Raw genomic sequence first — 17886 nt, forward strand, 5'->3', positions numbered from 1 at the left:
GAAGGACACAAGTACAGTACTGACAGTCACTTAAGCAGCCACAAAAATTTACTTGCAGTGATGTGTGTGTCTATGTACTTGGTAGGAATTGTAGCAAGATGTTTCTGACAGAACTATTAAATAGAAACAGATTCAGTTTTTACCCAGAGATATGCATATATATTTTTATCATCACCTTTGGAGGATTTCCGTGTGGCAGGGGTGCTAGCTGCTGGGACTGCCCATGGAGGCAATTAACACAGCCACAATTCTAAAGAGGTATTCTTAAAAAAATACATAGACAATGCTTTTTCTGTGTCACTAGGTACCACCCTCATCAAAGAGAGTTCCTAGGGTCTGGCTTTATTTCCTGCAAGACCAAGGCAGTCAAAATTTAAGGACAGACCCCAATTATCCACAGACTGAGAAACTACATGGTAATATCTGACAAAATAAGTCAAACTTTTTTTGGTGGGGAGGAGGATTCTTTTCTATAAAATCTAATCCTACCAATAGCAGCCAATATGTGCATTTTTTCAATGTGGGGGGCTACTTTGCCTCCCCGCTCCACTGACATTTGCACCCTGCACCTGTGCCCTACGATGGCTACCTTGGATGGCTTGACATATTTAAGCACATCTCTAGTCCACAGTGTTGTATTCCGTAACCAGCTCCACCAACAGCTGTCAACTATACATCTGAATGGACTGAATCCCCTCTCCCAAGCATGGTAGTTGCCAAGGGCTACTCACTCTCAGCCCTCATCCTCCAGCTCCCAAACAGCTAATCATATGGGTGACAATCAAGACCTTCATATGTCTACACCACAGGACTGGCCGTTTTAAAATTTAAATTACCCATTCCTATAAAAAGTATTTACAGCAATAATAAATATATGAAAAAGCCTTTTTAAACTATAATTTATTTTGCTAAGCTGCTTTGTTTCAACAGAGATCAAGTAAAATGAATACAAATATAGAACACACAAAGAAAAAAAAAAAAAAAAAGAGGTAAAACACAAGATCATCTGTATTACCGCCCAGTGACAGTACCAAAATAACCTGCAATGTAGACAGTTCAAACAATTTGTTACAGGTTTATAATAGTCTGACAGGTGGTACACAGCCAGCAACAGGATGTTCACATGAAGTCAGGTAAACACTAAAATAAAAATATCTAGAAAGAAAACATCTAAACACCTGCATTCATCTTAACTGGTGTTAGACATCACACTAATAACAGGAGCAGAGGGTTATAATTCAAAGTTGAAGAAAAAGGAGTAGCATTTTGGATGCAGATCCTTAAGGAAAAATAAGAACCATACAGAACATTATAATCATAAAGTAGCAGAAAGTATTTTAGGAACTAGGCCAACACAACACTGGAGAAAGGAGATTTTACCAATAAGGATGACTGCAAGTACAGAAAATAGGTAACAGGGGGCTGGAAATTTAGTTTAGAAAACTAATCATCTATTTCTCCAGTCTACATGTAACCCAACTCAAACTATAAAAACATAAAAAGATCACAGCTCGATGTAGAACCAGCAGCCAACTTATACAATGATCCGTGAAGGAACGACACACGAATAAAATATCCAGCCAGTTTACTACCATATTATTAAACAACAGATCAAGCGCTTTCGTCCCTCTATACTGCAGACTTCTTCAGAACCAATAGACAATGTAGTCCACCTTATTAAATACAATCCAAGTGAACATTATTACAGTGTTACAAATGTAACAAATATTACAAAATGAAAATCAAAGTTTAATCCAGCTGTGATTGAAGTGGTAAATATTTTAAAAGACAAAAGAACTGGAATCGGGATGTTTGGAAATGGGAAAGAGCAACTTACATATAAATAAATACAAACTGTGGGAACAATACCTGCAGAATAATGTTTGGAGGAGTGGGGTTTAAGGGAAGGCAAGAAATGAGCAATTTATGCAATGTCAGACTAATACAGTGGATATAAAAAAAGTGTACACACCCCTGTTAAAATGCCAGGTTTTTGTGATATAAAAACATGATACCACAATAAATAATTTCAAAACATTTCCCACCTTTAATGTGACCTATAACATGTACAATTCAATTGAAAAACAAAAATCTGTTAGGGAAAAAATATATAAAAAATAAAAAACGTACAATAAGCTGGTTGCATAAGTGTGCACACCCCTTAAACTAATACTTTGTTGAAGCATATTTTCATTTAATGTAGCATTCAGTCTTCTTGGGTAGGAGTCTATCAGCATGGCACATCTTGACTTGGCAATATTTGCCCACTCCTCCTTGCAAAAGCGCTCCAAATCTGTCAGATTGCGAGGGGATCTCGTGTGCACAGCCCTCTTCAAGTCACCCCACAGGTTTTCTATTGGATTTAGGTCTGGGCTCTGGCTGGGCCATTCCAAACCTTTAATTTTCTACTGCTGAAGCCATTCTTTTGTTGATTTAAATGTATGTTTGGGGTCACTGTCGTGTTGAAAGGTGAAATTCATCTTCAGCTTTCTAGCAGACACCTGAAGGATTTGGGCCAAAAGTGACTGGTATTTGGGGCTGTTCATAATTCCCTCCACCTTGACTAAAGCCCCAGTTCCAGCTGAAGAAAAGCAACCCCAAAGTATGATACTGCCACCACCATGCTTCACCATGGGGATGGTGCTCATTTGGTGATGCAAAATTTTGTTTTTGTGCCAAATGCACCTTTGGAATTGTGGCTAAATATTCAACCTTGGTCTCATCAGACCATAATATATTTTCCCACATGCTTTTGGGAGACTATGTATTGTTTTGTAAATTTAGCCGGGCCTGGATATTTGTCTGTGTAAGAAAAGGCTTCTGTCTTGCAACCCTACCCCATAGGCAAGACATATGGAGACTATGGGAGATTGGGTACTTGCATTTTATCTATTAACAAGAAGAAAGTAAAAAAACTCAATAGAGACAGTGTTGACTATGATAGAGGTACTGTATATCATTCACCTAGTAATTTTAATAGGGGCACTAACCAAAATGTGTATGAAAATGTTATACCTGATGTTGAAGAGGTCAATGATGAATCTGTTGGAATTTTTAACAATGAACAGGAGCCCCCTTTCGGAGAACCTCTGAGAAGGTCAGAGCTCCTTCTCAATCAGAGGCAGCAAATGAAACAGGGGGGGGGGGCAGTATTACCACAATTACAACAACAGTACACAGAGAATGGACCCTATGAATCACCACGATTTTCACCCACAGAGAGGCAGAGCCCAATGGGGCAGGGGGAACGGAGGGTTTCATGAGGAGATAGATACGGACAATGAAGTAAATCACGATGATAACAGCATCATTAGTAATGTAAGAAGAGATTTTAAAATATACAACTTGAGTTCAGCTACCATTACACAGGAATGTGCAGAACTTTTTCAAAGAGGTTTGAATTTTGCCCCTGTGAGGAGACCAAAAGTTGAAAATTGCATTCTTCAATTTAAGCTTTTTGTAAGAAAACTTAATCTCAGGCTTTACTTTGACAACACACAGCTTGGACCAGTTGAATTGTGCAAGAAAGCAAGCACATTCAACCCACCCCTGCACCCCATATTACAGATTTATGAGAGTCTTTGTAGATCACAGATTAGGGAGACTTTTTTGAAAAATACCACATTTATTAATAACCTCACTGATGATGAATAAAGTCTATTGTCTAACATTGTGAGTGACAAAAATATCAGGTTAATGAAACCTGACAAGGGGGGAGGTTTGGTAGCTATGGATCAAGAGGTCTATACCCAAAAATGCTTTTACATCTATATAGTGATGCCTACGAAGAAACGTCTATCAATCAACTTAATATAGCATCTAGACATAACACTCTTAGACCTATTACTTGACAATCAAATAACACTTGCTGAGTTAAACTATATGCAACAAGAAAGCCCATGTATACTTAAGATCCATAAGTCTACCACTGAACCCCCTTAAGGCCCATAGTGGATGCCAAGGCATCAAAGACATTTTCTATGGCTAAGTATATAGACTTAAACCTGAATGATTTATTAAAACAATTCCCACATATATTACAGGACTCATGGGACTGTTAAGAAAAGTCAACAGGATATGTACAATGAACATCTTATATTTGCCACAATTGATGTCCGTGACTTATTTATAGTTATTCCACATGAGGAGGGCATTCCAGAATATTGATGTTCCAAACAGTTATGGATATGATACTTAACAATAACTTCATTCTCTCTGAGGGGCAATATTTTAAACAAAAGATAGGGGTAGCCATGGGGACATCATGTGCGCCCCTATTTTCTAATATTGTCCTAGCTGAATGGGAAACTTACAAGGTTTTCACATCCTAACTATTTAAATACTGTAAATTCTATGGATGTTATTTGGATGACATCCTTATTTTATGGGGAGGGACTCAGGAGTTATTGCATGAATTCTTAAATAAAACGTACACAGTTTCTACAGTTCACAATGGACATTAATGACGAGAGTATACACTTCTTGGACATCACTATCAGGAAGGATAAAGTCAATCACAGGTTTATCTCCACATTATACAGGAAGCCAACCTACTCCAATAGATTGTTGTACTTTTCCAGTGCTCACCCAATGCACCAAAAGAGATCTTTGGTGAAGAGGCAGGGAGTTAGGTTGGCAAGGATGGTCAGCGAAGAGGAATTATTTCTAAAGGAAATAGGAATTTTAGAGAATATGCTACTAGGAAGAGGGTATCCCATACACTTTCTAGAACCCATACTCCAGGAAGTCATCACAAAGAGAAAGCAAGGCCATTTTTTACCCATATTGGGGGGGGGGGTAGTGCTGCGGTAGCGTTGTCGCCTCATAGCAAGACGTTGTCCCGTTCGATTCTCAGAGCGTCTTCTGTGTGGAGGCATACATGAATGGGGCGTGCCTTCGTTGTGCGTCAGGGCTGGTAACCCATTACGTAAAAATTCACTACCAATCATTAGCGGACCGGAGTTCCGCTGTGGCGACCCCTAACTGGGAAAAGCCGAAAGACAATTGGGTAGGGTACATAACAATAGCAGTGGTAGGGTAGACATACCACATATTACCAAGAATTCTTTTCAACACTCTTATGGTTCTTTTAGTCCACTTTATGGTAAAATCAAAGAAATTTTAAATCACAACTGGGTACTTTTTGAAATGGAACAACAATTTAAAAATAAATTGGGTGACTATCTGGTAGTAGTATATAAGAAAGACAAGTCAATAAAAATTTGCTTGAAACTAATGTAACCAATGTGAACAAAGGCAAGATGGTGAAATGTGGACACTGTAATCAATGCCCATGCATTCTGGAGAATGAGTCTCTGTACATTAGGGGTTTTGGTAGGGTAGTCCTGAAACAAAGGCTTAATTGTCAAAGTAGATGTCCGATATATGTAGCGATTTGCCAACAGTGCTATAGTTTCTACATAGAGAAGACTATTAATAGCCTTAATAAGCGAGTTTACCAACATTTATAGGATATTAAAAAGAACAATCTCAAGAATGTGTTATACAAAACACACAAAAGAACAGCCTAGTCATCAGTTTAAATTCAGTGCCCTTGAACAGGTAGGAAACAACGACGGAGGGGGGGGGGCCTTCTGACATTTTTTTAGAGTATCGATAATTAATGTGGCAGCTTAAGTGCAATGCAACATACCCCTCTGGGCTTAATGAAACTGTTTCCATTTCTAACTATCTCAAGTTAAAAGCTGAATTTCATATGTAAATAAAAAATGCAATTTTATTAAGGACATTTTAAGCTAATAGATTGTGAAAGAATTAAGAGGTTATTTACTGTTATTTATTTCTGAGAATTTGATTATTAGCTTTGTACAGGTTTTCATATGTTTTATCATCCCAGTTTGCATAACACAGCTCGGTCTGTTCCAAAAGCTGCTTTCAATGTCACGTATAGAAAATTATGTTTTTTCTGCTGCTAGTATTACAGGGAATTTATCATTAATTTCAGTTTTTTTAAATAATATGAGCATACACCTTTTAAAATTAATTGCTTAATTAGTGTAAGTCATGTGACAAAAGTGCATATTTAACAAGTGGTTCAGTGTGCTTTTTTGTATTCTGAAGAAGTCAATGCTGACAGCTGACAAAAGCGCTAAATAAAGGTTTCTGGTTTCTGTCTGTGAGCCGTATTGCTCTCTCATTTTATTTATTCAGTTTATTGTTGTTTTGTTTGTGTTCTCAGTCATATGAAGAATGTCAGTGTTGTCTCTGTCAGAAAGAAAAGATTACAGACAGACAGATATTCCCTACCTACAGAAGGAAGAAGAAAAACATGGAAATCAGGAAGAAAGTTTCAAAAAAACAAGATGACAGAAATGTTGACGGACACTGTCAAAATGTTCTGAGGGGAGGCAAAATACTGAGAAAACTGTTCTTACTGAACAGGGAGTGAGACAAGCAAATTATTAAATGTCTCTGGACCATAGCAATGAAAGTTGCAGGAGGAATGATCCAAGTAGAAAATATTTGGAAATGCGAGAAAGGGGGGGGGGTTACAAAATCCAGCTCACTTCAGGCTACTTTGCTCAGAAGCTTTCAGCAAACAAAAAGAATGAAGATATGTTTCTATGCATGAACTCTCTGTGACAAAGGGAGAAACTGCCAGCACAGCTGTGTACAATTTTGCAAATAATTATATATCAGCTGTGAATATCAACATGATATATACAAGCTGCTTGTGTTACAAATGTATTAGAACTGTAGGTCATGTGTGTGTATATGTATATATATATATATATATATATATATATGTATATATATATATATATATATATATATATACACATACATATGTATACACACATATATATATATATATATATATATATATATATATATATATATATATATATATATATACACACATATGTATACATATATATATATATATATATATATATATATATCAATCATACTGCTGGTATAGATGTGTGTGTTAAAAAGGTTTTTGCAAAGTGCTTGAAATGTAACCACAGCATGCCCTACTGAAATAATACAGAAATGTACATGCATTATTGTAACGGTTTAAATGTATATACCTTAAGAGTAGAAACTGGAATACAGGGGTTAACTTCAGAAAAATAGCTGAAATTATATTACTTTATGGTAGCTAGAGAAAGAATGTCTATACTAGGGAGCTTTTTGTATTGTCTTTAAGGTGAAATAATCACTAGTTTTTAACGTGAAGGAATGCAATTGTTTTATGACTTCCGGCATCTACCAAAAATCCGAGGTCTATGTATTTTCACAGGTAGAGGCAAAGTAGTGCCAGCTTCCAGCAGTGGGGGTTGTGATGTCCCATCACTGGCGACAGTAATAAAGAAGCCTCAATCCTCACCACCAGCACCAGTGGGGGACATATATTAGGAGGATGACAAGTACACACACAGTAAGGTGCAATTTCCCTTAAGAGCACACACAGACCACAGTTAGAGGGAGAAACCAGCCTCAGACTTTCTCCAGATCCCCACTAATACTCCCCACTGGCATGGATATCGAATTAAGATCTCAGCTGAGTGGCCAAGCCAAGACCTCCAGCACCCTCTCTGTCCAACCAGTGCTTCATGTCCCTGCCCAAGTAGCAGACACACACTCTTTGAGATTTGATTTATACATACATACATACATACATACACACGGGAAATGCTGGCACACTCCTTATCAGTTACTTTAAGGCCCTTAACAAAGGGTGTCCAGTCTTACTGTATAATGATACTATTACTCCAAATGGTAGTTTGACCAAGAGCAAGGTTATTAGGAGTGGCCCACAGTATCACAAAATAAATATGCAAGTACTCTCAGAACTTAAATATGTCTCACAAATATCAGCCACAATGAAAGGTTTAAATATATTACAAATAATAAAAGAACAAGAAAATACTCCGTAAATAAATCGCAGTTACATCAGAGTTCGAAATCACAGGAAATAATTGCAAGACAGTCTAAAATAAAGAAAGTAAACATCTAAGCTATACTTCACTATATTCCTGACTATGTCTAAAAAAAATGATGCTGTTACACAGACTTACTTACTCAGAGCAATAAGCAGGCAGATGTGGTGAGTAGATGTACTTGTCAGGTCAAAGACAAAATACAAAATGTCCGGTCTCTCACTCTCTCAGAGAGTTCTTAAATTAATATCTCAAATATTGCTGCTGGGATACTTGCAGTATGACATCACTTCTTGTCATCTGACTAGCCCAGGTGAAACCCCTCATTGCAGCTGGCAGCATTTCGCATCCACCTTTGAAAATACACAGACCTCCGATATTTTGGCAAATGGTGGAAGTCGTAAAATAATTTACATTCCTCCACATTTAGAGAGGACACAAAAATTTCTAGTTCTAGACATGGTCTCCCGCTGCACTGAAACTGAAAGATAACATCTCTTTTGTTTATTGCCCAGCCATAAAGTAACAATCTCAACTATTCTTCTTAAGTTTTGCAAGTCAATCACCAGTGTTTCAGTCTCCCTGTTAAAATATACACATCTAAACAGTTATGATAGTGTATACACATTTCTGCTCCGTACTTTACAAAATATCTCTTCAGCACACGTCTGTACAATAATGACATACAGTTCTAATACATATGCAACACAAGCATCTTACATGAAGCATGTTGACATTCACAAATGAGACATAACCATTTACAAAATTCCAGATAGCTGGGCTGGCAGTATCTTCTTTTGTTACCCCCCCTCGAAGACTCAAGCTAGTTTTTCCAAGTGACCCTTGAGAAACGTTGCTTGAGAGGGTACAGCCCATCTGGGAATACCTTACCCCATTCCCTGCCTTGATAGCACATCTGCGTTGGCATTGCTAACTCCACTGCGGTGCTGCATTGTCATATCATATGCCTGCAACCCTAGGCTCCATCTTAGTAACTTGGCATTTTGCTGGCTGACTCAATGCAGCTATGTAAGGGATTGTGGTTTGTAACTACAGTGAATTTCCTTCCATACAGATAAGGCTGAAGTTTCTGTAGTGCCCACACTGTAGCTAGACATTCATTTTCTACAGCTGCATAGCATTCCTCCATGGGCTGGAGCTTACAACTGAGATATACTACTGAGTGCTCTTCTCCCTCAAAGGAAACCTGGCTGAGTAAAGCCCCTACCCCATGGTTTGAAGCATCCACCTGCACAACACATAGTTTGCTGTAATCTGGACTGGCTAACACAGGGGGTCCTCCCAAAGTTCCTTTAAGCTTCTGGAATGCCTGCTCACATGCTGGGGTCCACACTACCTTATTTGGCCTGTTCTTCCTTGTCAAGTCTGTGAGAGGAGCAGCGATGGTACTATAATTGGGGCAAACTTTCTGTAGTACCCTATTGTCCCTAAGAATGCCCTCACCTGCTTTTTGGTAACAGGGCAGGCCATGCGTGAATGGATTCCACTTTGGCAGGTTCTGGCCTGATCTTACCACTCCCCACTCTATGTCCAAGGTAGGAGACCTCTGCCATATCCACCTGACATTTACTGGGCTTAATGGTTAATCCTGCCCTCTGCAGTCTGCCCAGCACCTCCCTGACATGCTGAAGGTGCTCTTGCCAGGAATGGCTGTAGATGGCAATATCATCCAGGTAAGCAAGGGTGAAATCTCCTGTAGGATATGATCTACCAGCCTCTGGAAAGTCGCTGTGGCATTTTTCATTCCAAAGGACATCTTCTTTAACTCATACAAGCAGAACAGAGTCACAAAGGCTGACCTCTCTCTCTAGCACTGGGAGTGAAGGGCACCTGCCAGTAATCCTTGGTAAGATGAACAGTGGCAAGATGCTTAGCCCCACCCAGCTGCTCTAGGGCTTCATCTGTCCTAGGCATGGGTTATGCATCTAATTCTGTGTGACTATTTAATTTCCTGTAGTCCACACAGAACCTGGTTCTGCCATCCTTCTTTGGTATCAGCATCACTGGGGAGGCATAGGGATTGCTGGACTCCTGGATTACTCCTAGTTCCAACATTTCTTGTATCTCCTCCCTCAGAGTCTGTTTGGCTCTCTCAGGCACCCTATAAGGGGTCTGCTTAATAGGCCTTTAGGTTCCTGTGTCAACATGGTGCTGCACCATGTAGGTGCACCCTGGTTTCACAGCGAACATGTCCCCAAACTCCTACAACACTGCTCGGATTTCTCGAGCATGGGTAGGGGATAGCTGCTGGGACATTGCTACTCCTTCCACTGAGGTGGCCGTCTGAGCCTCACTGAGGAGATCAGTCACCAGATCCCCCTCAGACTCCTTCTGCCATCCACTGCAAGTACACAGCACAAAGGCTTCTCTATCATGGTAAGGTTTCATCATGTTAACCTGGTACAATTTATGCCCCTGCCTCCTGCCTAGCAGTTCTATAATGTAAACATCACTGACCTTCCTTACCACTTTGAAGGGTCCCTCCCAAGCTGCCTGCAGCTTGTCGTATCTGATAGGAATGAGAGCCATAACCTGCTGCCCTAGAGCATACGCTCTACCTCGAGCATTCCTATCATACCAGACCTTTTCCTGCTGTTGGGCTTCTCCCTGGTTCTCATGGGCCAAGCCCATGAATTCCCTGAGCCTTGTCCTGAAGTTTAGGACATATGCACAACAGACTCCTTGTGGGATTCAGACACACCCTACCACTCATCATGAATCAAATCTAGAGGTCCCATCATCCTATGCCCATACAGTAAATCAAAAGTTGAGAAACCTGAGGATTCCTGGGGTACCTCTCTGTAAGCAAACAGATGGGGCAAATCCCACTCCCTCTTAAACTGGTCTGCAAATGCCCACAACATGGTATTTAGGGTAGCATTTAATCTCTCAACCATACCACTAGTCTGGGAATGGTAAGGGGTGATCTTTAGGTGTTTCATACCACAGTGCTTCCACAGACAAGCCAGGAGGTCTGACATGAAACTGGCACCTCGTCAGTCAGTATTTCTTTTGCGAACCTACCCTGCTGAGAATCTCTAACAAAGCTTTGGCCACCTTTTCAGCATCAATGTTGGACAGAGCCACCGCCTTGGGGTATCTGGTAGCATAATCTAATACCACTAGGATATACTTCTTCCATGTGGACCCTCTGAAACGGCTCCTCAATCACAGGCAAAGGCATCAAAGGAGACTTGACCTTGTCTCCTGCCTTGCCTACCTTTTGGCACTGCTCACAGGTCCTGCAGTACCCTGTTACATCTTTGGAAATCCCAAGCCAATAAAGGTTCTACATAATATGTCTCTTGGAATGCTTTATGCCCATATGACCTGCAAAGGGAATATCATGGGCTATGGCTAGAAGTGCCAGAAGGTAGGCTCTGCGCACTGCCAACTGCTGTATTCTCTCACCTCTGTCAGTCAGTATTTCTTTTGCAAACCTACCCTGCTGAGAATCTCTAACAAAGCATTTGCCACCTTTTCTGCATCAGTGTTGGACAGAGCCACTGCCTTAATGTATCTGGTAGCATAATCTAATCTCCCTCAGGGGTCCACTCTCTATACAGTAACCCTTTGTCCCAGTATACAGATTCCCCTTTTCCTTGACAAGCAGGTACCCCACTGGCTACCTCCCTCAGGCCTTGTAATGTAGGGCTTGAGAGCTGAGCCTGTCTCAACTCTTTCTTTATAACCCTTCCCAGCTGCCCTTCCACAGGAAGGCTGGTATTCTCGGACAGCGGTGTCTCACTGTTAGCCTAGGTACTACTACTCACCCCTGCCCTTGCACTCACTCTGTCAAAGGGAAAATCCGTACCCACAAGCAACTGTGGCTCACCTTCAGCCTCACTGCTACAGGGTAGCTTCCTCTCTGAAGTAACCACCACACCTGTCCTGGCTTCAAGTCTGCAGTCTGCCTGGGTCCCCCCAAGCTACCAGACCCACATGCTTGTCTCCAAGCCTGACTGCGTGTCACTGCATGCACACAAAGTGCTGCATTATCAAAATCATTACCTATAAGGACATCTGCAGGGATATCCTCAAAACACACCTACTTGCTTGCTTCCTTTCCACCCTCCCACTCAAGGTGAACCCTAGCCAAAGGTATTTGGAATGGGGCCCTCCTAAAGGTTTGACTGGAGTAGACTGCTCAAGCCAGTACTACTCTTCTTTAACCATTGTAGGCTTCACAATGGTTAGGTCAGAGGATGTCTCTCTCTTAGCAGTGGCCTCTTTCCCATCTACTAAAATAGGATATAACCTCTTGTGGTAGCTTGGTACCCTTCTTGTTTCCAGACAGCTTACTGCTGGTATTCTGTCATTCCCACTTACTAGTTCTCCCACCTTTTGCTCCCTACCTTGCTTCCGTGGACATCTATATATTACATCGCCCCACTGGTTGCATTTAAAATATTTAACCCTTGGTCCTGGATGTGTACCTGGACTAGTGGTTCCCCTGCTACTGACGGACACTGTTGGGGCAGTTTATCCTGCCCACCATGGGTTCCCTTACACCCATGAGCAGCACTGGGTATCCCTTTCCTGTGCAGTGATGCCCTGCTTGCTAGGTATAGGTCTCCCTTTTTCCCCAACTCATCTGCTGTGTTACATTCTCTATCCTCTAATCAGATTCTCGTGTCCTCAGGCAAAGTGCTAAGGGCTTGTTCCCTCACCAAAAGGTCTGCCAGCCCTTCAAAAGTGGTGACCTGACACCCACTCACCCATCTATGAAAATACGTGCTTAACTCAGCAATATATTCACACACACTCATCTGCCTTGCATCTATGCTCATCTCATGAAACTTCCTTCTATAAACTTCAGGTGTTACCATAACAAACAATTTTAACTGTATTATAATATAAGCAATCAGTATCAAACAATTTAGAAATAGCAGTTACAGCTTTACTGTGGAGTAAGGGGGTCAGGAACCGTACCCAGGGCCCTTGGTCAGCATTATACTGTTTACATACCCTTTCAAACATATGAATAAAAAAATATCAAAATGATCCCTCTCTGTAAACTGTGGAAGAAATGTACTGACCTTTATTGCTTCTGGGGTTCGGTTACTCCCTTCCCAATTACCTCCATGACCTAGGTGAAGAGTCAGCATCTCCTTTTCATGTCACCATTGCCTCTCATTCTCTTCAGCCTCCAGATGTCTCAGCTTTTCATTCTCTTCGGCCTCCAGGCATCTCAGTCTCTCTGCTGATTATATTTCCAAACATTTGGCCTCCAGTTCAAGTCTCTAACTCCAGATGGATTTTTAAGTCCTCTGTAGAAAGGCTGAACTGTCCATTTTCTGACAGTTGTATATCTCCAAGGCAAGTCTGGTTGTCCTCCTGGTCGCTGGTCTGTGATGCAGCTGTGACTAAGGCTGCAATCATTTCTGTTTTACTCAGGTTGGCATGCACCAGTCCTTTAGCTTGACATATCTTCCAACTGGCTCCTTGTCAACTTGCCATAATCTTCTGCTGTCTCCCTGACTGACTAAGCCTAACAAAAAAAAAAAATACACTATTGTGATATGAAACTCTGAATGATCACTGTGTGGCTGATTGTACACCTTCCTTAGTGACCACTGTTTACAGGATGCAGGAATTCAATATCCACACCAGTGAATCCAAATATGTGGATATTCCATCACTGCCCACCAATATATGTGATGTGGATATCCCACCGATATATGTGATGTGGATATCCCACCAATATATATGTGACGCCCCACGGCTGGCAACAATAACCAAGGAGCCTCAATCCTCACCAGTGGCATCAGTGTGGAACGTGCATTGGGAGGATGACAAGCACACACAAAGTAAGGTGTAATTTCCCTTAAGAGCACATAGAGACCACAGTCTTAGTGACCACTGTTTACAGGATGCAGGAATTCAATATCCACACCAGTGAATCCAAATATGTGGATATTCCATCACTGCCCACCAATATATGTGATGTGGATATCCCACCAATATATATGTGACGCCCCACGGCTGGCAACAATAACCAAGGAGCCTCAATCCTCACCAGTGGCATCAGTGTGGAACGTGCATTGGGAGGATGACAAGTACACACACAGTAAGGTGTAATTTCCCTTAAGAGCACATAGAGACCACAGTCAGTCTGGGGCTTGTTTCTCCCTCTTTCTCCAGATCCCCAATAAGACTCCCCCACTGGCACAGCTATAGAGTTGAGATCTCAGCTGAGCGGCCAAGCCAGCTTCGTGTCCCTGTCCAAGTATCTGACACACACACACTGAGATTTGATTTATACACACACATATATATATATATATATATATATATATATATATATATACATATATATATATATATATATATATATATATATACACACACACACACACACACACACACACACATACACACACACACACACACACACACACACACACACACATACCTGGGAAAGGCCGGCACAGGTTAATTAGCTATGCCCCGTTTTGCCCAGACTATAAGGTAGTTATTACTGCCACTAGTCACTCCTTATCAGCTACTTTAAGGCCCTTAACAAAATGTGTCCAATCTTACTGTGTAATGATGCTATTAATCCAAATGGTAGTTTGACCAAGAGCAAGGCTATTAGGAGTAGCCCACAGTGTCGCCAAATAAATATGCAAGTACTCTCAGAACTTAAATATGTCTTACAAACATCGGCCACAATGAAAGGTTTAAATATATTTAATTACAAATAATAAAAGAACAAGAAAATATTCAGTAAATAATCACAGTTATATCAGAGTTCAAAATCACAGGAAATATTTAAAACAATATTGCAGGACAGTCTAAAATAAATAAAGAAAACATCTAAGCTATACTTTACTATAGTCCTGACTATACCTAAAAGAATTGTACTATTTCCTAGACGGATTTACTCAGACCAACAAGCTGCAGATGTGGTAAGTGGGTGCTTTTTGTCAGGTCAAAGGCAAAATACAAAATGACCAGTCGCTCTCTCTCTCTCACACAGAGAGTTCTAAAATTAATATCTCAAATTTTGCTGATGGGATACTTGTAGCATGACATCACTTCTTGCCATCTGACTACCCCAGGTGAAAACCCCCACTGCAGCTGGCAGCATTTAGCATCCACCTGTGAAAATACACGGACCTCAGATTTTTTGGCAAAGCAAACGGTGGAAGTCGTAAAATAATGTAAAGTTCTCCACACTTAAAGACAATATGTCTGCTGTTGCACTGAAACTCTAACATAACATCTCTTTTGTTTATGGCCCAGCCATAAAGTAACTTAATCTCAACAATTCTTCTGAAGTTTTGCAAGTTAATCTCCTGTGTTTCAGTCTCCCTGTTAAAATATACACATTTAAAACAGTTACAATAGTGTATATGCATTTCTGCTCAGTACTTCATAAAATCTCTCTTCAGGACACGTCTGTAGTTCTAATACATCTACAACATAAGCATCTTACATGAAAGCATGTTGACATTCACAATTGACACATAACCATTTACAAAATTCCAGATAGCTGGTCTGGCAGTATCTCCTTCTGTCACACTTCTGTATAAATCATATTAACATTCACAAAATTATTTACAAAATTCCAGCTAGCTGGGCTGGCAGCATCTCCTTTTGTTACAGGGGTTTCACCTAAGATAGAGTCAGATGACAAGAAATGATGTAATTCTGCAAGCTATCCCAGCAGTAATATTTGAGATATTAATTTGACCGGTCTGAGAGAGACATAGCATTCTATATTCTGTCTTAGAACTGACCAGAACCATTCACCACATCTGCCTTGCTCTAATGAAGTAAGTTACTAGGGGATAGTATAATTCTCTTGGATAAGGTCAGGAATATAGCAAAGCTTAATTTAAATATTTTTCTTTATTTATTTGAGACTGTCCTGCAATGCTGTTTTAAATATTTCCTGTGGTTTTGATGCCACTGTGAATATATACTTAGTACCTTCTTGGTCTTTTATTATTAAATATATTTAAACGTTTCATTGTGGTTGATCTTTGTGAGACATATTTTAAGTTCTGAGACTACTTGCATATTTATTTGGTGACACTGTGTGGGCCACTCCCAATAGCCTTGCTCTTGGTCAAACTACCATTTGTGTTAATATTAATATTGCACAGTATGACTGGACACCCTTTGTTAAGGGTGTTAAAGTAGCTGATAAGGAGTTGGCTGGTGGCAGTGATTAAACTACCTTACAGTCTAGGCAAAAAAGGACATAGCTAGTAAACCTGTGCCAGCCTTTCCCAGGTGTGTGTGTGTCAGCTACTTGGGCAGGGACACAAAGCAGTGGTTGGACATAGAGGGTGCTGGAGGTCTTGGCTTGGCCACTCAGCTGAGATCTCAACTCTATAGCTGTGCCAGTGGGAAGTCTTATTGGGAATCTGGAGAAAGAGGGAGAAATCAGCCCCGGACTGACTGTGGTCTCTGTCTGCCCTTAAGGGAAATTGTACTTGATGCAGAGAGCTGCATCTAGAAACACTGTGTCTGTACCTTGTCATCCTCTCAGTGTACATCCCCCACTGCTGCCAGTGGTGAGGCTTGTGGCTCCTTGATTACTCGTCCAGTGGTGGGTCGTCACACTCTCCATCAAAGAAAATAATCTATAATAATCAGAGTGACTAGAGGGGGAGGGTGATCCCTGTCAAGATACCAACAATTCTGAAATACATTAGTAATGGGAATATGATACAGAATTTGACTACATTTTGAAAGGTCCCAAATGACATCATCATAATTTCTTAATGTGAACACTGTGTGATGTGCTGTAACTATACTGGTTACCTGTTCTATGCCAAGTGTACATGGATACTAAGTAAAAAAATAAGCATTAAAGATATTACACAGTTTAGTATTTTTTTATTTAAAATATTGTTGGACCCAAATAACTAACTGTTTACACTGTATTCCATCAGTTGATGAAGACTGCAACTATACCATACTACCTTAGAGTAACAATGTAAATGCACTGCTTATATAGCAGCAGTTGTATTGAGATGGCTCCTTGATTATCTCATACTAAAATGAACAGTAATTACTAGAGATACTAAAATGACTATAATGTAATATACAATTATTCTAAAGGCTTTCTGAACATATTATTTGTACTTAGAACTTTTTCTCCTCATATACATACTCACAAAATGGCCATTGCTTGTTGGGAATAGTAAATGAAACAGGCAAAAAACAAATGAATACATGTCAGTATATGGTGTCTGAGTGAGTAGTCTACAGTCTGTTTCCACATTTGGAATAAATAACTGTTAAAAGAGTGTGTTCCGAGTGTAAATATTAAAGTGGCATAAAGCATACACTGAAAAACATTTAAAAGAGATTTCAATTTACCCATAAAATTATACATGATGGACAAATGCTTCAAAGTATAACCTGACTACAATAGTAAGAGCAGAAAAAAAGTAAAAACAGACCAGCTGGCAAGAAAGACAGGACATGAAAATACATACTCGAAACATTTTACTAAATCAAGTACTAGCACCTAAACTTCATGAATTACATACCTACAGTACTTGTCAGGTACATACAAACAGCAATAATGATTTTATTACTAACATGTTTAATACAGTTCTTGAAAGCAGAGATGTGAATCTCATGATGTGGTAGAAGCAACACTTAATACAATTCTTTCACTGTTCCAGACCAAGTACAATTGAAAAATATGATCCATATGACAACACAGTATACAAGAAAAGCCAAAGTTTGTCACACTTATACTGCATATGGATGCAAAGCAATGACAACGTAACGGATTCAGTAAGTGAAAAAAGATCAGATTTTCATCTTCTCACAAGGCTAAAACGAAAATATTGAATTATGATTAAAGTGTGCCTGCATATTATTAACTATAAACAATGCGTTTTGTTTGTTTAAAGATGTGTTTATTTTTTCTTATCTTCATTCTGCCTCTCAAGTCTGGATGTAAACAGATCACAACCAATATTCTTAC

At 40.0% G+C, this 17886-nt stretch overlaps 1 protein-coding gene across 1 annotated transcript in view; it reads right to left on the minus strand.

The window, feature by feature from the left end:
* ZC3H12B (zinc finger CCCH-type containing 12B) overlaps positions 1 to 17886 on the minus strand; it is a 766103-nt gene that overhangs the window by 747500 nt on the left and 717 nt on the right. The gene's annotated exons all lie outside the window — the stretch shown is intronic.

The sequence above is a fragment of the Protopterus annectens genome, chromosome 15.part0 (genome assembly GCF_019279795.1).
Source record: "Protopterus annectens isolate FY-2018-M chromosome 15.part0, PAN1.0, whole genome shotgun sequence".
Classification (NCBI taxonomy): Eukaryota; Metazoa; Chordata; order Ceratodontiformes; family Protopteridae; genus Protopterus; species Protopterus annectens.